Source organism: Columba livia, chromosome 2 (genome assembly GCF_036013475.1).
Source record: "Columba livia isolate bColLiv1 breed racing homer chromosome 2, bColLiv1.pat.W.v2, whole genome shotgun sequence".
Lineage (NCBI taxonomy): Eukaryota > Metazoa > Chordata > Aves > Columbiformes > Columbidae > Columba > Columba livia.
This window is the reverse complement of record NC_088603.1, coordinates 146,940,735-146,954,354: the sequence shown is the minus strand read 5'-3', so window position 1 is coordinate 146,954,354 and position 13,620 is coordinate 146,940,735. Positions and strand designations below refer to the sequence as shown.

At 38.4% G+C, this 13,620-nt stretch overlaps 1 long non-coding RNA gene across 23 annotated transcripts in view; it reads left to right on the top strand.

Moving 5' to 3' along the window:
- Nucleotides 1–13,620, top strand: part of LOC110362429 (uncharacterized) — a 102,398-nt gene that overhangs the window by 64,330 nt on the left and 24,448 nt on the right. For 5 of the 23 annotated variants that reach the window (XR_010470735.1, XR_010470744.1, XR_010470741.1 and 2 more), the window contains one exon: nt 12,283–12,358. The exons of 11 other annotated variants lie outside the window; for them this stretch is intronic. This is a non-coding gene — a long non-coding RNA (uncharacterized LOC110362429). Of the gene's footprint in view, nt 1–7,349; nt 7,713–12,282; nt 12,359–13,620 lie in introns of those variants that run through there. 7 more of the 23 variants (XR_010470742.1, XR_010470748.1, XR_010470747.1 and 4 more) reach the window with 6 other exon arrangements.

The window sequence follows — 13,620 nt, the reverse complement described above, 5'->3', positions numbered from 1 at the left end:
TGAAGTCTCCCTAGGCAAGCGAGGTCACTGAACTCACATCTTTCATATCTTCAGAAGAATTATTGCCACTATCCTACTCTATAACTTGAACATTAAACCCCAGACATTTTTTGTCAAGTCTAAAGAATATGTACTCTTTGAGAATATCTTGACTGCAGATCTTGCAGGTGAAAGATATGTTGATCTCTGTTGGATTTTTGTGCATATCTGCCCAGGACTTGTGGAATTCTAGGTCTGTGCAGGGATTTTGAAAGTGCACAGAGATACGCATAGACCTGCAATGTCTTGTAGGCCAAACACCTGTAGAGACAGGAATAAGATTGTGGGTGTTTGATGTTGGGTAGACATAGATACCAAAGTCTGTTGGTGGTGGTAGTCCTTCAGCTGGTGCCAGCTCACCAAAGTGTGAGTTTTACACCAGCAACTAGAGTTGTACTTTAATACTGGAACAGAATCAGGCATTAATTTTAAAATAAAAAATATTTGTTTCAAATACATGTCTAATACAATTGATTAAACACACTAGATGAATTTATGAAATTAATGTTATGAGGATATGGAAGGTTATTTATCACGTACTGAGTAATAAGAATACAACACACAAATTAATTTGATCGTAAAAGAAAAGCTCAGCACATATCTTAATTGCTGATAGTAAACTGTGATGACCTGTGTTTCCCACTCAATCCAGGCGGTGTTTTCAATATAAGAGGAGATAAATTGGGTCTGACTGTGTTTTCATTTACATGTGTGTAAAACAGGAGACATTCCACTAAAAATGATGAGGCAAAGTTAGTGGTGATTTGAGATCAGAACATGATCCCTGAAGTGTTTTTCTATATCTAAATCAGCCTTTATAAGAGATAAGTGTTAAAAGGATCCCTCTTGAATGTTGTCCTTTATTTTTTCTTCTGCATTATTGTTACTTCAGATGTTATCAGAACAGAAGGGAAGTAAAGAAAAATGTAACCTCAGGTCTGTACCTGTACAAATAAAGGACATGAAACTGAAAAAGGCTCGAAGTGCATCAGAAAGCCAGCGGCATTTAAAAAAAATATCTGATTTAAGGACAGGCAGACTAAAATTATACTTGAATAAAAATATAGACCCATCTTTGTCAAACACAGTAAAAACTAGTTTTCATACCCTTGAAGACAGATTGTTCAGCCTCTGTATTATGAAGTGAGAATGCCAATCATCTCTGGTTTCAGCATAAACTTCAGCCTGAATGAATCGTGACAAATACCCGCAGGTGAGAACTTGTCTTTCTAAATGTTCACCAGTGGACTATGGGAGCTGTTTTCGCATCGAACAAAGATGCCCCTGGCACAGGTACAAATCTGTCCTCTTCCCTTCAGGAAAGCTTTTCAGATGACAATTTATTTCTTTGGCAATGAGCATACAGACGGGACAGTGTATCTGACACGAGACTTTTAAAAAACAAGTAAAATGCACGTATTTGTTCTGGCATATAAAAAAATAGTTGTCTGTGAAACAGGCATGTGATCAGACACCGTTTCTAAAATCTGAAGTATCTTAATAATCTTGGGGCTTATTTTAGTTCCAAAACTGGTGAAAATCTCTGACTCATAAGAATACAAAATGTTGTAAGGGCAATTGATATTGTGAAATTTATCATTTAAAAACCCCATTAAAATACTGTCTTTTAACTTACTATATTCTATGGTAAACATTTATGGAGGCAATTGTACCCTAACTGTATGTAAAAGGATTTCTTGACAGATGAGGACCTCTCCACCACAGATTCTGAAGTCCATCAAAAAATTCCAAAAGAGACTGGACATTGCATCATGTTATTAGTAACCAGTAATGAACTACAATGTACAACATAAACATGAGAAAGCAACATTATGGCTGATATTTCTTTCTCAACCCATAAAGAGTTGTATATTTTGAATGAAAAGAAGATTGATATTTTCCCTACTGTTAAGTTTCCACAATAAATATAACAGGTGATTGTGAAGGCATTTGAATGAGAAAACCTAGTTATCATTTTACATTTTGTCTTATTAAAATGTGTTTGACATTTTCAAATTCAGTTTGCCAAGTAATCTGCTTTAATATCGGTGTCTGAAGTGTTACAGACTCTGTAGTGACCTTGCTTGGAATAAGGTATAACAAACTTTCCAGGCTTTGATTACGTATTAACCAGTGGCTTGTAGAAGAGATACTGATGGAGGTGATGAGAGCTTCTTACATGCAGATGTTTCCAAATACATAAAAATTATCCAATAGTCTGGAGATCTCCTGTAACTCCAGAAATATTTTGAGAAGCACAGTGAGATGTTTGCCAAAGATTTAGACATTGACAAATAGTCTGTTTGAGCCTCTGAGTTCACTGCAATTCAGCCATTCATCTGAGCCGCTGGGAAATGGCAATTGCTCGTAAGCACCAGCAGCAGTGGAGCTGTTGGACTCATTTGGTCACGTTCAGAATGAGATCATGTGGCTTGTTCTCATTCAAAATACACTTATTTTTGGTTTGGGTGTGACTTGAGGTTTGAATGTCAGGAAATGTGAAGAAAAAAAAAGGACAGGGTGGAGGAGCACAAACTGGGAATTTTGAAGTAGAATAAAAGTCAAAACAAGCAGCACAGATGGCTGCATGCTAGCTTCCACTTGCTGAGTCAAAAGTGAGTCTTGCAAAGGATCGAAAGAAATAATACTTTTAATTAAATGCATTCCTTATGCATAATACTAAAATTGCTTGTACCTCAGGAGAATTTGGACCCTTGCTGAGGACATGCCACCATCTAAGCCTTATCAATGCTGCTTCTCAGCCACAACTGCAATCATAGCTGCCTTTGTGATTACAGTACAGATACCACATAGACCAACACATGGAGCTTCTCTGCCTTCTGTAGATGCATCATGTCTTTCAACAATATAAAATGAGGCTTTAAAACTTCTCACCTACCCACAGGTGAACCTACCTCAAAATTTGAAGGCAGCATAACATCAATTTAATTTTTCAGACCTTACCCCGGTTTTACTGCGGATAGGCTTATTTTATTGTACAGTCTAAGAGTGGAGACCTTTAGCTCTAGGGCTCAAATCAATGGGATGAAATCAAGCAAGTGCTTGGAGACATGCTACCAAAATAAAGGTTTGCCCTTGTGCAATTGAGGGAAAGTCCATAAACCAGGCACTCCAGATGAAATCTAAACAACCAGAATGAGTCATTAGGTTTTTGAGACAATAAGTAAGTGCAGAATAGAAAAAAAGCCAAGATACTAAGATTCTAAGGACCATGAAGATGTTTCAGTGTTTTGATAGTCATCTTTAAAAACATATTATGAAGAAATCAAATAATTTAAGGAAGATTTGGTCTGATTTGAAATTTCTTTCCATAAACAAATGTTTTTATTTTTTAGCCAGGTGTTTGGCAGTACATCCACTGAGGGAAAAGTCAGTATTGGTTGATTCATGTTCTGTGGTGTTACACATTATTTTGGCAGTCCAAGGAGGTGTTCTGGTTCATTGTGTTTTCTGTTCCTCACCCATTGTTGACAACCTGTGGTGGAAGGATCAACGGAAGTCCATTGCTCCACAGGTGGCAGCTGATGCAGTGGTGCCCCCATCCAGAGGCACTGACACGATGACTTCTGCTAATCATTCTGTTCATCAGATAATGTTGTACTTCTCTCTCGCCAGCTCTCCTCTACCATTCAGCAGATAACTGGATTCAGCAGATAACAGGGCCGGAAATGCAAATTGTCACCCGGAGTGTTGAGTGCTGTTGTTAGGCATATCCCTAGTTCTTATTGCATCTTTAATTGGCAGACAGCCCTTTTGTCTCTGCATGGTCGTCTGCCAGAGGAATGTGCTTCTCTGGTGCTCCACTGCAGAACTACAGTTTCACCTGCACCATAACCTGCCCAGGCTAGAGCAGAAATGAGATATAACATGTCAAATCATACCTGCATTTACAGCCTGAACACAACCAAAGCCTGCAGGTTTGTGGATAACCATAACAGAATGTTTTTACTTTTCTAGTGACTCCTATAACCAACTGCTGAGGCTCTTGGGGTTGGATGAAATGGGCACAGGGCAGGATCCATACCAGTCCACCCTGCTCTCAGTGGTGAGCTGGGCACAGCTCTTAGTTTTTTGCCACCACCAACTACAGACTGCTGTGGTTTCAGCAAATTCATACAGCCTCAAACATACTGACATTAATGCAGATCACTTCAATGAATAGAGATAACGGCTTCTGTTGGCAAAATCATTTAGGCAGAATATGGGTAATGGGAACAGAGATATTTCTATTGACCTGGTTTTTGAAGCTGCTTAGATCTTTTTCCAAAGAAGTGACAACTTGTAATTGATAAATTATGTTCTGTACATCACAGAATTAATTATTTAAATTCCATTAACTTAATAATAGTATGCAATAAGTCTGCCTGCATATCCTTTTAGCTTTCCTTCTTTTTATTAAACTGGTGTTATGATTGATTTACGTTATTTTAATACAGAATAGAAGTGAGGCATAGTCCATGAGGCTGCAAAAGCCTTAGCACGCTTTGTAAACTCAGGATAATATTTTGTACTGTGGGTGAACTGCAACACAAGCCCACTGCTGGAAAGGAGGGATCCCACTTGCTCCCTCTTTCCTCCCTTGGTCTACAGTCACTTTATTTTGATCTTAAAAACCTCCATGCTTTTGGAGACACAGTTCTGTTCACCAGCCAGACTGGTGAACAATTCCCTTTTTTTATTTTTTTTCCCCTGATAGCTTTCTTTAGCTGGCTTAGTTCTCTAGCAGATTATTTTTCATCAGGTTAATGGGCTGAACTGGCTTACAGAGGGTCCAGAATCCATTAACTAGCTGAGATGATCTGGAGATGCAACAGGCAGGTGTAGTTCAGGGATGTGGAAGATGCGTAAAATGGGCTGACCTGAATGTCTCTTGTCTTTGTCTGTACCGAAGCACTTGCGCACGCTGGCCACAGTGTGTGTAGCTTCGTACTTAGTTTTCAGAATTAATTCCCATGAATACCAGCAGCACTCATCTAAGCTTGTCAGTGGGATCTGTATATATTTCCAGGATGTAAATAATCACTGCTTGGTGTAATCGTACCAAATTCTTTGTTAGCTATTATAATCTGCTAATACTCAAAGTAGCAAGAGAAATGAATGGAAACTGACAGTTGGGTTCAAGCATAAACCTGAAACTAAATCCAAGCAGGTTACCAGGGATATTCTGGTTTGAAATAGGGACTTCTATCAAGAGAAATCATATTGGGTTTGGTGTCTTAGTGAAAAGTCTGGAATAGACAATCAGGTAAGCAGCTTCCACACAAAATTCTGCATTCCTATAGAGTTTCCTCATCCTGATTTTTTAATATCTATTTCTGGAGTTGGGTATTTTATTTTTAGGGGACTCAATACATGGTAGTGCTGAAATGACCATTCTGTAAGTTAGAAAAAGAAAATGTGTTTCCTCCTTCACAGTTATAAATTCCCATGAGTTTACATTTACTTACTCCTGAGCAAATGGTACATTTCTTCCCAACTAACGATAGCCACATTTTATTTGCTTGGCACTTCAGACATTTCCAAGACACCATATCAGGTTTAATAACTGTTTATGTTTAAGTGTATGCTGAAAATAACTGTCCTCTGTCATGCAATGTCTGATGTTGACACATTTACCTTAGGGCTGGAATCTACCCTAATTGTTATTGATACAACAATTGACACAACTAAACATGGGACTCCCTTGTCATCTCCACCCTGGCTTTCCTGATTGCCTTCTCATTTTCTTCCTACTTCCGTAATGGCATTTCTTATGGTGGGTTCATTCCTCAGCTTTTTCTGAAAGCCCTTTTCCAGTTCTGTCCTTAAAAAATAGCAAGAATAGTAAAAAAAAAAAAAATCCTGAGTGGCCTCATTTGTTCAATTCAAGCATGTTAAACTCAATAGACTGATGTCTGTGCAGAATGTATCAAAGCTGATTCCTGCCCAGGTTAATGTCCCAGCTGAGCAACTCAGATGAAAAGTGGATCTGACTGCCAGTGCGCTCAGAGACTGCTTTGGGAACATGAGCCTGCACCCCCCTTCCAGATGCCATACAAAGCAGCTTGTTTAGATAAAGCTTGTCTGCTTCCATTGTCTGCTTTCTTGAATTGTAAATACATTTCCATTGAGTCATACCTGAACTTCAGCGTCTCTTGGAAAAAAAAAAAAAAGGTACACAAACTAAAAAGCTCCCCAAACTCCCACAACAAATAAACAAACAAACAAACAAACCCAAAATGAAAGCAGAACAAACCCTAAACAAGCCCAGAATTTCCCCTGGCCCTGCAACGTGGTAAAAGATGAAAAATATCAGTGTCCACCTCAGAAAACTGTATTCCCAAACTATTGCAAGAAAGTCATTAGGCAGCCATGATTTGATAGCCTTATTTTGTTTTCAGAAGTGACATAACAAATCTCCTTCTAGTTGCTTAACAGCTAATTAAGGCACTAAGATAAATGAGAGGAGTTTAATTTTTTTAATTAAAAAGTCCCTACAAATACAATGATTATTTTTTAGCTATGACAAAAAAAGGCAAAACATTTTGTATTTTACATTTCACAGTCTTGCAAGAGTAATTAATTCTGAAAGTAAGAAGGTCCATTAGTGGAGTGGTATACACTGCTGTATTGCTCATCTTGTAACATAAACAGAGCACTTATTTGTTACAGTGAAGAAATAGTTCTTTTTGGAGAGATTTTCAGCTAGATGAATTATTTATTTGTTTCTGACAGTAATTTGTTGAGTAGTGGGGTCTTTTTGAAAATGCACAATTTGTGCTATGCATATCAGTGATAACATCCCACTGTTTTATTGCTGTCACAATTTTAAAGTTGATGATATTTAGGTTGTGTTGTATTGATTTCTGGTATTCAGCTAGCTTCAGTATGGCCAAGAGTTTTACAACAGGGATGCTGAGGTTTAGTCTAAACACATTGCCTTGTGTTGTGTCCTTCCTCTCAGCCCCACTTGGGGCTTCCTTGGTTCTGGGCTGGAGGGAAGACAGGGAGCTGGAGGCCCCTGGCTGTTGCCTGAAGAAGCCTAGACGGTTTGGTGGGGGCTCGTGTGACGTCTGTGGGCAGATGAGCCCAGGGCCTTTGAGGAGCAATGTGGAGCCAGACAAGCTCTGGAGAAGCTGAGGAGGGACCATGACCCCTGAGGCACAATCCCTCACACAGATCTCCAGCACACAGGTTTGTGCACGTAGGCTGCACCATCCCTTCGGTGCATCCAGCCAGTTCTGCAGGCTGGTGCAAGGGTAGGTAGATTAATGGTCTGGCTCTTTTTCACTCCTTTGGGGTAACTTGGGAAGCCAGGAGAGAGAAAATCTGCTCTCATGACAAGACTTGCCCGTTATCCACACTGCATGAGGTAGCCACAGCCCACTTCTAGAGCTCCCAAGGCACAGACACAGTCCCCTGTTTGCTCAGGCTGGAGGTGGGGTAGGGCCAACCATGCTACAGGTCATGATTTCCTGAGATTCACTGTTCTTGGCCAGGGCTGATATTTGAGCCTTGGCTACAGCTAAGCAGCTTGTTGTGGGCTAACAGCCTGCATGTTATGGTGCTCAGCCTGCCTTAAGCAGGTTCCACTGCGCAATGTAGACATAATTCATCCTCCAGAGGCAACATTTGCCTCTCTGTCTCATCTATGGGAAGGATGTGCTAGGAAGGTGAGACTTCCAAACTTTTGTACCTTCTCTACAGATTTCTACTAGAGCAAGATATACTGTGAACTGATAATATTTTGTGACTTTCTCTTTTCTTTCCTACTCGGGTGGCTGATTTAACATCTTGCCTAACAAAATGCTAAGCATAAAAAATAAATCTTCATAATGTCTTTCCTGTACCTAATAAACATCCAAATGATTGAAGTTTTAAATAACCTAAGAAAACTAAATTCATTTCTTTAATTTGTGCTTCCAAGGGAGAGGAGTGCCTTTGGGTCCTTGGCAGATAGACCATTAGTCTCTCAATTTTTATTTTTTTTTTAATATGAAGATGATTTAATCTTTTTTTTCAGGTTTAGAAAAGTGTGGTCCTACAAGTAGAGGTAGGAAGTTGACAGGGAAGTCAATCCAGGTTGTGTTCAATGGCCCTGAAGCTTGCAGGCTTGGTAAACAGAAGATGACCATGCAATTAACCATGCAAATGTGAAACAATAAATTAAATATTAAATGATACTTAAATTAGAACATAAATATAGCTATGCATAATTCAACAGGAGGATGCCTTTGCAGTCAGAATAGACAGGATGTCAATGATCCTTGATAATAATTCTTTCAAGTATTAATATCAAGTCTATATAATGAAGTCAGTCCTTGCACAAAGTATATTCTCATCCTGGATGGGGAAATAGGAGCATCATCCATTTTGAACACACGCAGAACATGTGGTTTGAATCTCCCCTATGTGTAATTTGATGATTAACCTTCACTTTCCAAATTAATTTTCAGAGTTTGCTAATGTTATGCCTTCCATTAGAAAGGCTATGATGAAAATTCTTCATGCCTTGCTGTAGCAATGTCAACTAATTCTAACCCAGGTAGAACTGTTTTTTATCTCAAATATTTCTAACACGCCTTTCTTACGACAGTATCGAGGAGCTTCATCAGGTTTTCATTTTGCTTATCCAGCCCATAAGCATATCTTTCATTGCTGCTTTTGCTCTGTTATAATCTGCCCTGAAGTCAGGCATATTGACACTATCTGGTCTCCAGTGCACAGAAAAGGTCTGTATTTTTATAGCTCAGCACTCAAACAGCTGAGAAGCGGTTAAAACATATTCCATTTTACAGTAATTCATTTCAGCCCTTGACAGATTGATTTCCATGGGGTTATTTGCTTCTTTCTGCACCCTACTTCATAACAATGCTTACTAGAATGATTTATTAACTCAGTGTCAAATTCTTTGATACCTTAATAGTTAGATTAACTTCAGAACATGAGGCTAAGTTATTTTTTTCCCCAGGTGCTTGGGGATGATGCTTTTCAATAATGAATGAACAGGGTCATGAACTAGTAGCACTTTGGTGCTCGTGTGTGCCAAAAATGTGCTTTCTCTAGCAGCATTCAAAGCAGACATAAACAAGCTGGTTAATAGTTTCTATTCAAAATAATCTGTTTTTTCTACTCTTACCAATGAGCACTCAAACAGAGCATCCAGTTTGCAGATATCCCCCATACCACTGAATTTTGGCTTCCTCACTTATTAGAACAATATGTAGTTGTCACAGAGCTGAAGTGTCCATGAAATCAGAATAGGTTAAATAGAGCTGTGTGAATAATTGCTTTTGCAGCTCACTATTGAACTAGAAAAATAAAAGGTTGTCTTACATAGACCTTAAATGATTTGGTTTTTTTATTCTTTTACTGAAATGAAAAATAATTTGTTTTGGTTCAAGCAAAACTTGCCATTTGCAACCCCCTGTTTTGTTTTTTTTTCCTCAGTTAAAAAAAGTAGATTGATTTCTTAATGAAATGTAAAAAATTAGAAATAAAAGGGCTGACTTTAGACATAGCAAAACAAAAAATTTATGTTTTTGAAAAACACATTTTTTTGAAATAAAAAATTGTGGCAAATTCAGGAGATTCACAAACTGTAGAAGTTAACTCAAGTTTCTGACAAATAAAATATGGAAGCAGGAAAAAAATTACTCAGTGGTCAGGTTAGATGTCTGTGCTCTAAAAATGGAGAAGAAAATTAGTTACATTATCAGAACATAACATTTATGGTCCTATCTCAGGTTAAGAAGTTTTCTCTCACAATATCCCAGAGATGCCCATTTGATGATGTTGACATATCACTTCCATTTCCAGATAACTGAGGGCAAACTCAAATAACATACCATTGCCTAACCCAAGGTTTTAATATATGCATGTTGGGGACTTAAAAAGAAAACTGTTTAGTAACTGCTGCTGCACTATAATTTTGAACCACCCACATGACCTTGGTGCCTTTCCCATATGTTCTAAGTTCCATTTTGTGCCCTAAGCAATGCATAATGTAAGACAGTGAACTGAAGAGTATTGATGAATAAAAATCTCAGCCAAGATCATTGTTTTATTGAACCCAATAAAATTCAGCATGGTGGCAGATACTTATCCTGGGCTGCACTTAAGCTGACAGTGCTACTGAGAAAACAAGATTTAGCAGGTGAGTGAGGTGACCACAAAGTGTAAGAAAATAAATGCACTTAAGTAGGGTGGATGTACTTGGTTACGATCAGGGGACCATGGAGGATGGGACTGTCTAGTTCAACCTCATGATGAAACCTGGTCCAGCAACAGGTCTTCTGGAAGCGGTCCACATACTTTATGAATGTCTCCAGGGGTGGAAATTCAGTCAAAGGAGCAAAGAAGAAGGAAATGTGATATGTTTACCTTATATACAAAATTATAATCTCTTTGATAACTTTCAAAACTCTATGCTAAAAATATTCACTTTGGCTGCCCTCTGCCAACTTACATCCTTCCCTTAGACTTGGCAAATGGTTATGTTTAGCAAACTGTTGTCATTTTAAAAATGTTAATCAGACAGAGAATTATCTCCTCCTCCTTTAATTATGAAATCTGGGCCCTTAATGATGCCGATCTGAAAAAACATCTCAGACCAAGACTGGTGTCTGTGTGTAAAACCAGGATTTCATAATGAAAAGATTTCAGGTCTCAGATTTCATTTTTTTCCCAATTTCAAGGAAATTTTTAATGCTGTAGAAGGCTATTGTTTCTTTCAGCCCTGCAGGGTCTTATGACCAAAACACCTACACCTAAAATGATATGTTCTAGACAAAAGAAGGTTAACCTGCAAATGGGCTATGGGACCTTGTCTCAATCTTCAAATGTTCAATCACAATTGCAGCTACTTAGCACTTGTGAAAATAAAGCATAAGAAAATCAAGGAACTTGGGTATCCAGTGCAGAGAGATACATTAAACACGAATTTTCAGGAAGGAAAGCAATGTTCAAGTAGACATGTCATGGCAGATATTTGGAAATGTGTAACATACGTCATGAACAGATGACTGAATGGAATACTGCATATATTTTATTATTGTTCCTTTGAAAATGACTGTCACAATACACTACTTCCCACTATTGCCCAAATTTTTAAGTGATAGAACCAAATAATTATCTAGCTTGGAGGGGTCCTCTGGAGGCTGTCTGGCCCAACCTCCTGTTCAGCACAGGGCCAACATACACCAGGTTGTTGCTTTATTTACTAATCTCTTTGTTTCTAAGGAGACACAGAAAATTAACATGAGACAAACTGATGCAGTGCTTGCAAAGCAAGGTGAACCAACAGCCTCCTCAGCACTGTGAGATGAGTTTACTGGTTTTTGCTATGGTGACATTTGATATGACTGTTTGCTGGATGTGGATGGAAAACAAGCTGTGCTGGCTACTTCCCTGTTTGTCACTTGTACATGCACAGACACTCACATACAATCTGTAATTCATTACTATTTTGTTCCTGAAAGACAATCTAGCACTTGAGTCTCCTCTAACACCTTTGCCATGATCCGTCTTCCTTTTAGCAGGTCTGGGGCACTGTGCAATTTTGCTTTCTTATGCAAATGATTTGGAGGAACGATGTCTTAGAATCTCCTCTGACCTTCTCTGCTCAGCGGGGTTTTGTTAAATCCTAAAATGCTGCTAGGATGGATTGTCATTTTGTCTTTTTAGGCACCATTTTAATATTAAAGAAAGAGAGGTTAAATTATCTCTAGGTTTGCAAAACCTCGGTTCCAGAGTGCATTTTTTTCTCCTGTAAATATTTGGTTGCTATGCACTAATTCAAAATGGTGACAGATAGTCTAAAAGTTATTTACTAGTTACTTACCTACTCTTTCTCCTGTGTTAAATCACTCTCTCATTCGATATGAAGTAACAGCCAAAGCTTGAATTTATTTGGGGTGGAATGAGAGAGTGTTGCCAATGCATTCTTGGCTTCATATGACCTCATTATTTTCTTTTCAAACATGACACTGAAAATCAATTATTGCCCTTGTACTATAGACAGGTATATGCAGTAGACTAACGCACAATTAATAGACTCCCCAGTAGGCATACTATATGGTCAGGTTATTGGTATTATAATTCTCTGATTTCTTTTCAGTAGGCAGGCAATCATATCAACTAGATGAATAAATAAGCTCCTAAATGACTTTTTTTTTTTTTTCACACATTCGACTGGTTTCATACTCTGTACTGTTTTGATCGTATTTGTACTCCCGTTTCTAGAAAACTCCTGACTGAATGAGGAAGGAAGAGATAAAACATGACTCCTCAACTCTGCTGAATTCAGGTGGTTTTTTGGGTGAGGTCCTGCTTTGTTTCTGGTCTGGGATTTAAAGCCAGAGATACCGGTAACTGATAGTCACATCTGAAAAAAAACTTGTTTGGAGTAGCTGTCACTGATGACCATAGATATTTGTTCAGGAGTAAGCTTACTAGCAAACCAACTGCCCTCGTTTTGTAGGTTAGAGGCGAATGCACTAATTGACTCTATTGTGTTGAATCTTATTAAACCCAGTTGACTTCCTTGCATAGAACAGCTACAGAATCAGATGCTGTGTGCATTTAATTATTTGAATGTGATTATTTTGATTCACAGAAAAAAATGCCCATCCATTGTTCTGGGTGCTTTCACGTTCAACAATAAAACATTCTAGGGCTTTTTTGCTCACCCTTCTTAATGGAGCCGTTAGCCATTAATGGGCATCGCAGACTGACTCACTCATGAGGGAGTATTTTATTAATGTAAAGTAGAATCTTGTTTGAAAGGTCTGGTCTGTGGTTTTTATTTAATTATAAAAAACCCCTATATTATAGTTCCAGGAGGAACTAAAGAAGTAAAAAAAGGGTGTGGATATGGGTGTTGGTATGCTTTTAAAGCAGCTTCAAGCAGCCTGGGTAACTTTGATTTTTTCTTTCAGCATTTTAATTTCATTAGCTGCTTATAAAAGCATTTGATTAAATGAACCACTGCTCTATTCTTATGCTCATCAGTCAAGTTTGTCTTGCTGTGCTACATTTATGTTGTGACTCAGGCCAAACTGTCCTTTTCAATGTAGAAAGAAGGCAAAGAAATATCACCCTGCCATAAAAGACTGAACTAACTTGTACTTCTTTGGTATCTTTTTTTTCCTGTGGTAGGTCTGACCATGGACTGAGACCATTTGTAGGTGGTTTTGCTCTGCCTGTTCACCTAGCTGAGGCACTCCACTTCAGCTGGTGGTCTTATATATAGATATATAAACGTTTTTGAAAACTTGCATGTAAAATCAGCATGGGCTTCTGCACTCTTGGTTCTTTTTATCCCCTCACTGAGCAGCTACTGAAGACCCAAAAATGCACAGTGCACCTGGGAGAGGGGCAAGACAGCCCCATCCCCATGAGGACAGTCCTCAGTAGGCAAAAACTGGGTTGTGATTGCTGTGAGAAAGATCCATTCAGACCTTTCACTCATAACCCTGACATAATTCAAATAGCCTAAGTGCAATGATTGGCTTCATATTGGTGTCCTAGAAATGAGGAAGAGAATTGGACAAAACTATATAATCATCAGGCAAATAGATA